The 13114-nt window shown below is 39.2% G+C and overlaps 1 long non-coding RNA gene across 5 annotated transcripts in view; it reads left to right on the top strand.

Annotated features, from left to right (window-relative positions):
• The first annotated feature begins 245 nt into the window (after positions 1 to 245).
• Positions 246 to 13114, top strand: part of LOC148651235 (uncharacterized) — a 29198-nt gene continuing 16329 nt past the window's right edge. For 2 of the 5 annotated variants that reach the window (XR_015925697.1, XR_015925700.1), the window contains exons 1-4: positions 252 to 474; positions 5358 to 5571; positions 5881 to 6020; positions 8137 to 8445. This is a non-coding gene — a long non-coding RNA (uncharacterized LOC148651235). Of the gene's footprint in view, positions 475 to 5357; positions 5572 to 5880; positions 6021 to 8136; positions 8446 to 13114 lie in introns of all 5 variants that reach the window. The other 3 variants (XR_015925699.1, XR_015925701.1, XR_015925698.1) reach the window with 3 other exon arrangements.

The following is a 13114-nucleotide window of genomic DNA, read 5'->3' on the forward strand; positions in this document are numbered from 1 at the left end:
TTTTACACATACAGTATTTTATTCATTGATTTCAGTCCAAACAAGCTCTAACCATTAATGTGTACAGTACATGAGCTGACTGAAGAATATAATGTTAAATTTTGGCACATATACAGTTGTAGAAAGAGACTGAAATTTGGTTGTCTACATCCGTCAAGAAGATTAACTGTGTTCCATCCACAGCTGTATGTTTGTGATTTCCTTTGGTGACATAAGTCCATTCTTTTATTTTTTGGGGCTGTTAAGATAGGAGAACAGTGGTGTGGAGGAAACCATCAGAAGGATGAGAAGAGGAGACTCTGGGCTCAGCAGTCCACTGTGAAACACAGAGGAGGAAACCACAAGCCTAAGGTGTGTGTGGCAGCTTTAGATAGCAGAGAATGTACAGACATGCCCTCTCACAGAAGACAGAGAGAAAACCTGAGAACCTGCATAAATGAAGAATGAAGAAGGAATCTGCAGAAATCAACTAAGGTAGAAATTTAAAGTTTTTTTCCCAAAAAGATCAAGTGCACCCACTTTCTGCCTGTTCCTACATGAATGTCAGTAAATCTGACACAGAAACAGTATTTAAAAGATGTGTCATTGTAGAATTTTTAAAGTTGACTGTGTAATAAATACAAATAAATAGCTCTTTTTTGGACTATATACTCTTTTAGATTTTAAGAAAATAACACTTACAGTAGGTAACACTTGTTCACACTATGGGTTATAACATACTTTTCTGCCAAACTAAGTTGATATAATTTTCTTTTATGAAATAAAAAACAGACTCCCTGTGTTTCAGGACCAAAATGAATAGTTTTTTTTTAGAAGAAAAATGCTTGGACTCCTTAATTAGCAGCACATCTTGCCACTTCAATGTGTTACTTTCTTCTGTGGAAAAAGCGCAGACAGAGATGAATGTATCTAACGAGACTCTGTAGTGTGTTGGGAATGTTATGGTGCATTATATTCTAGAAGGTACATGTAATTTAATACAGGAAGTGTTTCAATATTCCAAATTAGGTTGTATATTCCCATTCTGATTGCATCAAAAGCAAAATGACAAGATTAGGTGGAAGAGATTTTCATCTTTTCTTGAAAGAATCCAGGGTATTAGCTATAAAAAACATGGCCAGGCAGCTTGTTCCATTCTCCCACAAACCTTTGTGTAATGAAATGTCTCTTTATGGTCTCGTCGTGTTGCTGTATGCTTCTTTGAGTGAGATTGGCTTGGTGTTAGGGTTAGGGTTGGAACTGGTGATTAGGGTTAGGGTCACAGTTAGGATTAGGGTTAGGAAAGGCAGAGCTGCAGACATTACCCAGGGTTAAACACCTTCATGCCCTGAAAAATCTGCTGTCCTTTCTTTCTTCATCCTGTTAAGCACCAGCTATGGGTGGGTAAATGGTTATACCACTGGTTTTAGCAAAAAACAATTCATTTCACAACATGCTTAGAAAAAGAAACACTGATGTATCAGCCCGAAACAAACCCTCCTTATTGAATGTGTTAAGGCATGACAAAGTTTTCAGAGCACTGCATTTTTTAAGAACTTTGACTGGTGTGGCAGGGGCATGACACTGTACCTGAATAAAAGTCTTTTCGCTGGTATTTTTTTTTGCATTATCCCATTCACGCACACTTCAAATAATTATATATCATTACTCGTGACTCTGCTCCCTTGATTTCTTTTGTCTTTTTTTTGCAAGATATTGTGTTCCCGGACCCAATCAGTGCATTTGTGTCTGTCTTTAGACTAGATTTGCATACTGTGTTAACTTACATCTGTAAAAGAGTGGGAGCATCCATGTGATTGCTGTGGGGCACCAGTAGCGCTCTTAGCGTCAGTCACTCAGACAGTACAGGCCACAGCACATCAGCAGAAGTGACATGAAGAGAAGTGATGTTGCTTTCTGGTTCCCAAGACAGACGCATTAGCATATTTATACATCATTCAGATTGCACCCTAGAACACAATATTCTGAAAATACGAAGTGGGATGATAAAACATGGAAAATAGGTCAACTTATTATTGATTTGTTTATACAAATTATACAAAGAACCAAATTGGAGCAAAATTCTTCATTAAAAGTTTGAATCTTTATGAATTGCAACAGCTGTACTATAAAATAAAGTGTCCGTAATATATAATACTATGTCCAAGCCTGAAAGAGAAAGACTATTGTGTTAAAGGGGTTAATGAGAGTTCTCTTGTTTTTATCCTAGCCAGTAGCAAAATACTAATCTCTCGACAGTGTAATGACACAACACTTCTAGGAATTGTTCCTGCAGTGGTAACTGTTTATATTTTGGTGATAGTTTCCTTACTGACCTGTGGCACATTTACAAAAAAAAAATGTGACAGTTTAAAAAAAATAATCCCATTAGGTTTTTTTGCATTGTTACTTTTCTGGCATGTTTCTGAGGTAGTTAGAGTAGAAAGGGAAAAAACAGTAGGAAGACACTGAGGGAAAACTTGGGCTAGTGTACCATTTTGCCCTCGTCTTCACAGCACCAGAGTCAATGTGTAAGAAATAGAAACCCTCTCAATAAGCTTTCACAGAGATTTCACATGCTCCCACCAGGTGAAAACGCACCAGAGGAAACAAATCTGTCTCAGCTATTGAAATCTTTCAGCGAATTAAGAGAGATCAAAATTTAATTAGTCAGGAGTTGCCTGTCACATGAGAACAGGAATGTGGAATGAAATGTGGGCCTTCTGAAAACAAGGCCCCTATTTCATTCCATCGTTGGCACTTACAGATTCTCCTACCACACCAACTGAACCCTTACAATCAGTACATCATCCAAGTACAGGGTCAAGCAAGATATACAGACACTGACTGACACCAGAGCTGTGAGAATGGTCTCGTTCTAAAGTGGAAAATGAAGGTTTCTTATGTACAGTAGCATTCTGGGGCAAGAGCAATGGCAATGTGGCTAAGGATCTGTGCCTGTGGCTGGAAGGTTGCTGGTTCAAATCCCATGGCTGGCAGAGGAATCCTACTCCCTTGGGCCCTTGAGCAAGGCCCTTAACCCCAACTGCTCCAGGGGTGCCATATAAGTGGCTCACCCTGCGCTCTGACCCCAAGCTTCTCTCTCCCTGCCTGTGTGTCTCATAGAGAGCAAGCTGGGGGTATGTGAAAAAAGACAAATTCCTAATGCAGGAAATTGTATTGTATGGCCAATAAAGTGATCTTATCTTCTGGGATGAAAGGCTGGATGTTGTCTGTGTTGGATTCCTTATTGCACATGCAGACTGTAAAAGCTGAGAATTTTTAAAACTTGCAGAAGAAACCCAGGGGATCGATAAGGGGCCGATTAACTCCAACGAATAGCTCGCACATCTGGTCCAGGCCGCAGGGGAGAGAGAAGCACTAGAACCACTCTGCTGAGGGACAGGTAGAGGGCTAGGGACCAAGCTGGGGTAGAACCCCAAACGCTGTTAGTGCCAGCACCATGCTCAAAGCACCTGAGTTCTCACATGAACACTTTCAAATGTCTGTTAATCAAATTACAAGAGAAATACAAATCTGCTTGAGGTGGAATGGGTTATATATTTATATACATGAGATAAAACCCGATAAAGCCAGAACCATTTTGTGATCCCCCTTTAATCAAGAAAGGGCTCTGCAAAATGTTCATCACGTTAAATACATGACTTTCAAACTGCTGATTTTCATTTTCCACACACATACTTTTCCAAATCCATTATCGTGTGTGCCCTACAGTACTGTGTACTTAGGACAGTGCATTTTCTACTGCACGTCACATATAACTTAAAGTAAAACATGAATTTCTAAATAACAGCATTTAGAATTCATCTGCAGTAAAGTACCATTCTCAACATTTATTTTCTAAAGGCCCCGTTATGATACACTCATTCCTCAACAAAGAAGTAATGAGAACGTCACTGCAGAGAATCCAAAAATACATTTTTGAAAAGGCTAAATATTCACAAGCATTTTTACCGGGACTATTAGAGTTTTAATCCAGTTCACTCCCTCCGGGGGCAGTTGCTATGCAGCGTGTCCTTGGTATTATTTCACTGGGATTACAGATACTGGAAATAACAGCCGGGCATGTTGTGAAAATATCGCTCGTACACAATGATGAAACATATTTATTTTGCTTTCAATTAATATGCAGTGGCCCAGGGGACTGTTGCAGAAGTGACTTTTTACACACACTACTGTGCCATTGTGCTTTTAACTGGACCCCCCACTCTTATTCATAACATTTTTCCAGCTAAATCAATTGGTTGAAGAAAGCTTGATCTGTTTTTTGTGGTTGCTCTTATCCCTCCCAAGCTTTTGTTAAAAAGAAAGGCTGTGGCAAAAGGGTAAATCTACATAGACCAGCAGGAACTAGAGGTATCCCATGTGAAATTATGCAAATCTAAAATAAATGCATAAAGTTTACATTTTCAAAGTCTTCTCTCGATAAGTAGTTATGTTCTCGTTTGTCACAGCTGAATACATGTATCTATATACAGTATATACAGTAGATGGAGCATACATCTGTACCCAATGAAGACAAAGCCAGTGGGTGTACTCTCGTATTTTCATTATTAGATCATTTTGAACTGAAAGGTTAAAAAGAAAGACTTACTTTTTGTGTTTTATGTACTTTTAGGTTTGTATGAAACATTCAAAGACTTTTTTTCTGCAGCAATAAATTATTTAAACAGTGATTTTATTCCAGATGAACACTCAAAACAATTACTCAGACAATCTAAAATCTAGTAACCAGGCAACTAAATACTTTTTTTATAATTAATGGGTTGGATTTGTTTGTGTTTTCAGTATTAAAGGGGCCTTCCCATTTTTGTAGTCTTTCTGTTTGTGCTGAATGAGTACAATATGTGTGCCTTCATTTGGATTGCCAAGAGGGTTGTTTAACAGTGTGATGATTTGAAAGAAACAGGGACTTGAAACCTTGAACCTGTGACTATACCTGTAGGCCTGTCGATTCCACCCTTTTTAAAATAAATGCAGCCTACAGAATAGCATTGCTCAGGGTGGTGATCTTTATGCAAGACGAAACAAAACCATTTCTTATCTGATTATTCTGCAAAATTTGTGAATGTTACCTTATATCTATGTATATCATTATTCACACTATAAGACTGTATATTTTAACTAGGACCAGGAAATCTTATATCACTAGAATACCTAAGCGGTCCTATTTAAATGTGGTATTTTTAAACACTGGTGTGTGGAATGTTTTTAGATTTTGTGCACTGAACCATGTTTAAAAAGGCTCTATTCTATGTCAAAATTAAAAGATGTCACTCACAAACAAGTGGCCCAAGTACCATGTTAGGACCCTGCATTTGTAGCCCGGTTATTCCCTGATTTGTTATGTTTAATAGATAACATTTGTCTGTGATGGAGTGGCTTGTACTACCCAGGGCTCCTTGAACCCTGTGCCTACTGGATTAGGCTCCAGCTCATCGCCACCCTCAAAGGATAAAGCAGATACTGAAGATTGATGGAGGGAGAGATAGTGCTTGTTAAGCTCTACTTATCTGTCAATGATGCCTCTTCCAACTTTACCACAACAGTCATTCATCCTTGGAGCAAGTGGTAATTAAGATTTTGTCTTTACAGATTCAGGGGACTGATATTTATGTCTCTAGCTATATTCCATTAAGTCTTGTAAAATCCAAGGTTTTCAGCAACAAACAACAACAATAAAAACATATCAATACTATACTGATGCCACACTGGCAGATCAGTTATAAATTGGTGTCCTTAACTGTGTAAATGCAAAAAAAAACCCACAGAGTTTTGCTCACACAAATAATTTAATATGTAAATGCAGGGAAATGTTCCCCCCCCCCCCCCCCAATCATGTGGTGGAAATGAATTAATTTCCATCTTTGTGTTTTTAAGGAGCAAAAGGCTTACGAGACCTGAGTCCAAATGCTGCTGCTTGAGTGAAGGCACACCAGCCAGGAATAAATTGACTAAATTCATTCCTAAATCTGTTGATGAAAGACGTTGGAGGGCTTCACGGCGCAGGATGGAAAAAGGTGAGAGTGTGAACCATACGGAGCTCATGGAGGGAGCTATATGACATCTGTCAGAGTTGGGGAAATATTACAGCCCTGCTCTGGCCAGGGTCAGATATCCCCCCTGTAGTCACTTAAGTTGTCATTGACATTGTGACACTTCTTTGGCAATAATAGCAGAGGCCTCCCATCACACAGGCGTAGAGCACGCAGGTTTTTGAATAAATGTATTTCAAATGACTCTTCCCTGATGCAGTTCGCCTGCAATGCTTCTATCTGAGGGACACTGCTTCCCCCCGGTTGGAGTTCAAAGAGGGCTGGGACATAGGAAGGTCGAGAATAAACGTCTCTGACTTACAAAATATGTATACTTGTAGGTTTTTTAAAAATATATAAGATTGGCTACTAGGTTCAGCTGTGCATTTTCTTCCCAAGGCCCAGTCCACTCTGCTGGGGTAACTCATGTGTGAGCAAAGTAGCTTGAAATCTTCAGGTCTCAGAAGCTACCTAGTTGCTCATCACAGGCCTTGGCTCAGTCAGTAGATAACAAGCTGGGCAAATAAGTATCTCCCTGGATCCTACTCTGGAAATGTCAGTGTAACAGGAGGCACACGGATCCCAGACAGTTCCAGCCTCCACGGGCTAATGCATGCGAGCTGAGTTTGAGGACTTTTAAGAAATCAAGTAAAGGTTCACAAGCCTCCTGTATATTCTGTTTTGGAGAATATCTGCTGTATCTTTGCCCAGAGTATCCAAGATATTCATGATGAGCATAACTATATATATTTACAGTATATACATTTAATTTTCTATTATTATTACTTGCTTCTGTTTTTGTTCTGTTTGTTGCAGTGTTGTTGCTTATTAAAATGTCTCTCTTGGGCCATTGATACTCCTGACCTGGGTTCAGCAGGGATTCTTTCAGGTTGAAGAAGGAACCAGAAGCAGACAACAGCACTGAGAACATGGAAAGGAAGCACATGGAGGATTAGAACTCTACAGCTATCTGCTTTCCACATTATAGGCAAACAAGAGGAGGTCATTCGTTTCAGCTACCCAGTTTGTTTGTTATTGGTCCATTGATCCTGGGATCTCATTCAGGCTTTTCTTGACAGCAGCCAACGTATAAACGTCATCCACATGGCTGGTGCACTTGTTCCATACTCTCACAACCCTTTGTGTAAAGAACAGGCTCCTGTTTTCAGTTGTCAAATCCCTCCCACATAGTTTCCGTATTGACATGCTTGCAGACAATCCAGCAGGGGTACGCCAACATGAATGGCACAACTGCGGTACATCTACGACTGCAATGTCTGCATTCTCAACAGCTTTTCAGCTCTCAACTCTAGGCTCTGTTTTCCTTACTTCAAATACTGCATGGGACAAGGGGATTTTCGCTGTTTGTAGAATCACTGCCCTGCTGAAAAAGTGGCTTGTTTTGTTTAATATGACATTGTGTATGGGCCTCAAATGGTTTAAAGAAATGGGCTCTGACTGATCAATTCATTTTAAGTAATGATTATTAGCTTTAAAGATAGAGGCTTTTTAGTTTATGTAGATTTCCCCTTATTCTGAAATTATGAAATGCTGGTGCTACTGCCAACAATAATGCTAAAAACACTACCATCAATAACAATACTAGTGAAATCCTTTATTTAAATAACTCTTTCATCCCAAAAGCTTTCCAAAGTGCTTTACCGATAAAACAAGTGAAAATGGTTTCAGTTACCCCCTACTGAAGTTCATTTCCTCTCGGATGACAAACTCTACAAACTTATTAGAGAGGTTTGGATCTACTTGTCAAACAAGAGTGCACTAGAGGGGGCATATTAAGATCCCAGACTGACAGGATTCAGTCAACACACCTGAGTTTGTATTATTGCTCTTCAGTGACCTCTGTTTTGAGCTTACCTATACAGTATGTGCCTTAGTTTTCCCAGTAGTACCACAGGTGATAAATAAGAAAACATTTAACCGCTGCAGGTCTTGAACAGTCTCTGCCAGACTTAAATTGTAATGTGTCAGAATATACTAATAACACCGTGTAAGAATTTGTGCTTAGTGCTAGATTGACATCTCGTCTAGTGTGCAAACCACTTTCTTCTGCACAATTTATGTTTCATTTTCCATTTCATAGCCACCCTTCCTGTTGGCAACAGCTCCTGGAGGGGCAGAACAGGGGCTGGTGGTCAAGATTCTCCGATGCAATCGACTTTGGATTCACGACGAGCTCCACAGCTCCTTACAGGAGACGCCGCCGCTCTCAGTGGAACAGGAGGAATGCTACAGCTCTCAGTGAGCCGAGAGAGTGCTGGCCAGCTAATTCCCAAGCCCTGGCAGGGTGGTGCGAATTGTGAATCACCGTCCAAGGATTCCCAGTTACAACGTCTGACAGACCCCATCTCCTGGTGACAATATAGACACAGGCCTGGACAGCACTCTTCCTGTAAGTGAAATGCGGCTCAGTGTGCATGGCAACGTCTCCCTTACACTGATTTAAACTAAAAAGAAAAAGTATATTAGTGAGGACATAAGAAAGGCTACAAACAAGAGGAAGCCCTTCTAGCTCATTTGTGTTGTCAGTAGCTACTGTAATTGATCTGAGGATTTCATCCAGCTGTTTGTTGAAAGAAGCCAAGGCTTCAACAGTGTGTCTGGGCAGCTTGTTCTAGACTCCCACAACTGATATTAATTTGGCAAATGTCTTAATCCAAAATGTACCTTGAATAAAAAATGTATTACTTTATTGCAGCATACAATAGACCCATGTAGCACTTAAAGAAAAGGCTCTGTAATGGTAAGGAGTGGTCACATTGCTGGAAATTAAAATAAAGTTATATATTTAGGCAAAATATAACAACCAATACAATAATTTAGCTAGAGAGACATTAAAAGCATTGTACTAGTGCGGTGATAACCATTTGAACTGTTGCACAGCAAACTTAATTCTCTGGGCACAGACATGTGACTAAATTCATCATTCAATAAATGTGTTTTGTAATTATGTCAATAAGTTTTCATAAAAAAAAGGTTTCAGGAAACCAATTGGTAGAATAGGAGGATCCTTATGCGGAACCGTGAATCCCGCAGAATGCACAAAAGAACAGGCACAATCCAAAAGACAAAATACAGGGGCTTGGCCAATTAGGGAGGCAATGAGTCAGGTAACCAGGGAAATCCAAAAGAATCCAAAGACAAAATCCAAAAGGTGTGGTCAAAAAGGTAGGAGCAAAGATTTGATACCAGGAGATCATTCAAAAGGCTTAGAAACACACATGAGAATTCTACTGGAGGCTTCTCAATAGGGAGGATGGGTTGGTGTGTGAGGGAACTTTAAATACTGAAGGGAAAGGGACATGGTTGGATAATTGGTCTGGGAGTGAGAATTTGTGGAATCTGGTGCATGTGGGAATGTGATGGGTTAAATTAGGAATGAGATTGTGAAACAGTGGGAATGCAAGGTGGTTTGCGAGGGAGAGTGTGGGGTGTGACAAAAGGAACAGAGATTTAATAACAACAATATTGTATTGACTTAAATATTTTTTCAACCTGTACTTAATACTATACAGTTCTTCCATATTAAAATGAGCAGCCTTGTCAGAGGCATCTGCATCTTGCAGGGCCCAACCTAAGCAGAAAGGCTAATGATTTCGCCACAGGATTGTGGAAAAACTAGATAGTCATAATTTGGCTTGAGGTCATTTTTTTTCAAACTGGCCAGACAGATGACAGAGACACCAGGACAGGTCTGGGCAAATAAGAGCACTGTCTTGGAAAGTGGTTTGGCAGAGACAGTGTCATGTATCATTAAAAATGTGAAACAAAAATAACCATAAAAGATAAAAGCAAGAAACACTCGAAATAACAATAGCAAGCTCTGTTTCAATAAAGATAAGAGGGTGTTTACGTTCATTTTAAAAAAGGCAGTGATGTTTTCGTTTCAATGCATTGCAAGCCTGCTAGACAATGCACAACAGTCTGGAATCTTTCAGGCTTTCAAGGGAGCGTATAATTAGGTGATTGTTCAACAGGCAGGAGTGTCTTTATGAAAGACTGCGGGGCTGATTTACCAAGCTTGGCAGCAGGAGAAAAGTTTGCTCCGCTGTTATTATTTTTTCAAATGGGAGTTTAAAATGCTAATATTCCAACGCTAGAGTTTAAATCACTTATAGGCAAAATCCTTCAAAAGTATTAACTGTGCTTCTTGAGACAGGCGAAGGAGTGTGAGAAGATCTTCACCAACATATTGTCAGCTCTTCAGCTGTAAGTCTGTTCCATTCAGAGGAGTTGTCTCTATCCCTCTATGTTACACATCAAAACATTGGTGGTCCATCAAATTCTGCTTGTCAATTGAACACATTCCCTTCATTCTTTGGATAAATCTATATTTTGTTATGTAACTTACTGTTAAATATTAACATGTTTACATTTTACAATTGTAAGTAGGAGACATTGCTCCTGGTGGACAGCTGAATTTTCAAGGTTTTGTACGTGACTGGCTTTTCACAGATACTTGTCCATGAGCCCAAGAAGGTGAGAAACTCTCACTCGTTGCTTCATGTGGTCTTTTGTTTTGTGTGAACGCAAAATAAAAACCTCCATACCTCAGCACAGAGACATCCCAAAACCAGACTCTTTTGCAAGCAATGAACGTTCCCCGAGTTAACTGAGAAACACAACATACTGTTTCAAATATATGTGAAAATAAAATTTCACCTGCAGTACTCCTTTTTATCCAGCCACTCGGTTTCTTTTGTTTTCTCCTCTGTGGAGCTCTGGCATTAAATCTAATGGAAGAGAAAAAAAATCACAGAGGTAAAAAAACTAAATCTGACTGTATTTCTTTAATGTTGCAGCAAAACTGTTGCCTGTGGGTAACAGTAGGCACCTCAGTTGTGCAACAATGCCCTCAGCTTTTAGCTCCGGGCACTATATCATAATCACAGTGACTTCTGTAACCCTAAGGCAGTAATCCAAAGATGTTATTGTCAAGAGTAAGAGCTGTTTATATAATGCTGTTTTTCCCCTTTTGCACTCCCATGTAGCTTGTACACTGTGCTCTGTATTTCGCTATTACAACAGACTTTCAGGGAAGAAAGTGTCTTCTACAAAATTACAATGGTAGCTACGAGGTTGAAATGCAATATGAGCACTGTCAGCTAAGCAACATGGCTTTATCAATAATGCGTGGGATATAAAAAATGCATCTTGGTGTATTTCAAAACCACGTTTTCTTACATATTCACCATTTTTTCCTAGTAAAGTAAATTTTTAAAGGGAAATGTTCACTTTAACTGTACGTGCGGCCCTGTGTTGGAGAAAGCAATCAGAAAATCGATGGATGTTCATATATATTTAGTTAAATATTATACAGGAATTCTGCCATTTTATCTTGCTTTATTTGTGTGTTGGTGATACATACAGTACATTATATATTCCACTCTTAGGTAAATAGGTACTGTATATACAAGTGTCTTTACGTTCAACATGAGAACCTACAGTAGACAGCCAAAAAAAATTAAGTCTGTAAACAAAAGACTATTCCTGTTGTGTGCATAATGCAAGATACACTGTAGCTGAGGATTTTAGATTCCCATGCTGTGTATCAATTATTTAAATTCACAGGAAACACAATTTGGGTAATAATACAATTTAAATAATTGATGGTACATTTAAATTATTTGCATGCCGTTGTAAATTTACAGGATACTAATTTTATGTTTCCTGCTTAGAAGCTTGTCATCTTGGAAAATAAGTGATGTATTCAATATACTGTACATGCTAAAGATATGTTTCACAGAAAGGTCCCAAAATCTTTATTTGGATCATAGAAGCTGGAAATGTATTAAAAGTCGCTCTGATCAATGGTTTTAAAACCCTAGGGTGGACTGAACCTTTTTCCTCGCCTAATTTGAGTTCGGTCACGCGTGATCCTAGAGCAAGTCTTATCGCTGGTTACATCCATTTTTTTTCTGTGTGTGTGCATGTGCTGTCAAAGACAGAGAGCGCTGACACTGACACAGGGGAGGAAAATAAGAAAGGGGAAGGGATTAAAAAAAAAACCTAAGTGCAGAGCATCATCTTTGACATTCTGCTTGGCTTGACCTTAACAGACCCAGATCTTGGGAGACCCAGAAGTGGAACCTGATCATTACAGGATAAAAGCAGAGAGCGACAGGGAAAGGCTGCTGCCAGTTAAAACCTTTAGTGATGCCGCAGTGGTAAATGAATATAGGAATACTGATACAAATAGAGGTCAGGTGGCCTCAAATATGATCTACTTTCTACATGTATCTCAGGGTTCTGCAACCATGATCCTGAATGACCATTGGTCATTTCCAAATCACCCCTTCCTGATTGGGAGCACTTGCACATTGTTAGTGAATTGAGCAATCAATTTGTTCAGCTATAGAAACTCTTATCCCTGAGGACCGAAGAGTATTCAGATTTCTGTTCCAAAGTTACAGAATTTAACCAATCGCCTGCTTAAATATACTGTAGATAATCAGAGGTTACCTAGAAAGTCCACTACACTGAGGTTCTCAGACAGCCAAGTTAGAAATCCCATGTTGTATAAGCATATATTCATTGTACACAACGGCTACAGGTAATGTGAAATTCAAAATCTGTGTTCCTGATACTTATACAGTACATGGTAATAAGTTCATATATTACACTACAAACCGAGCCCTTATTGTATTCATGTTCTCAATATATTTCACAGATCTCTCTGTGCTTCTCTCATTTAGAAATACCAGAGCAATCAAAGGTATGATGACTTCTGGGACAGAGCAGAATTTAACCATGTTTCTCGGAAAGCAGGATTAAGTTAGCTTGATTAAATTTGATTTTTTTTGCAAGCAACCTCTGGGTAATTCCTCTTAAACATAAAAGTGACAGAAATCAAGGCATGTGGGTAAAACCCCAATTTAAATCAGGGAATTCTTCTCTTAAGGCTGATTGGTAGCCTTCAGCTAGGAGTCAAATACAAGACTCTCAGTTCTACCTCTTCTTTTTTCACCTTCCTAAACAAGTTTACAGAATCTGCAGGAATGCCATAGAGATCATTTCAGGGTACTCCACTATCAGGAAAAATTGATTTTGGCAAGCCAAGT

The sequence above is a fragment of the Lepisosteus platostomus genome, chromosome 12 (assembly GCF_059453375.1).
Source record: "Lepisosteus platostomus isolate fLepPlt1 chromosome 12, fLepPlt1.hap1, whole genome shotgun sequence".
In the NCBI taxonomy this organism is placed as follows: domain Eukaryota; kingdom Metazoa; phylum Chordata; class Actinopteri; order Semionotiformes; family Lepisosteidae; genus Lepisosteus; species Lepisosteus platostomus.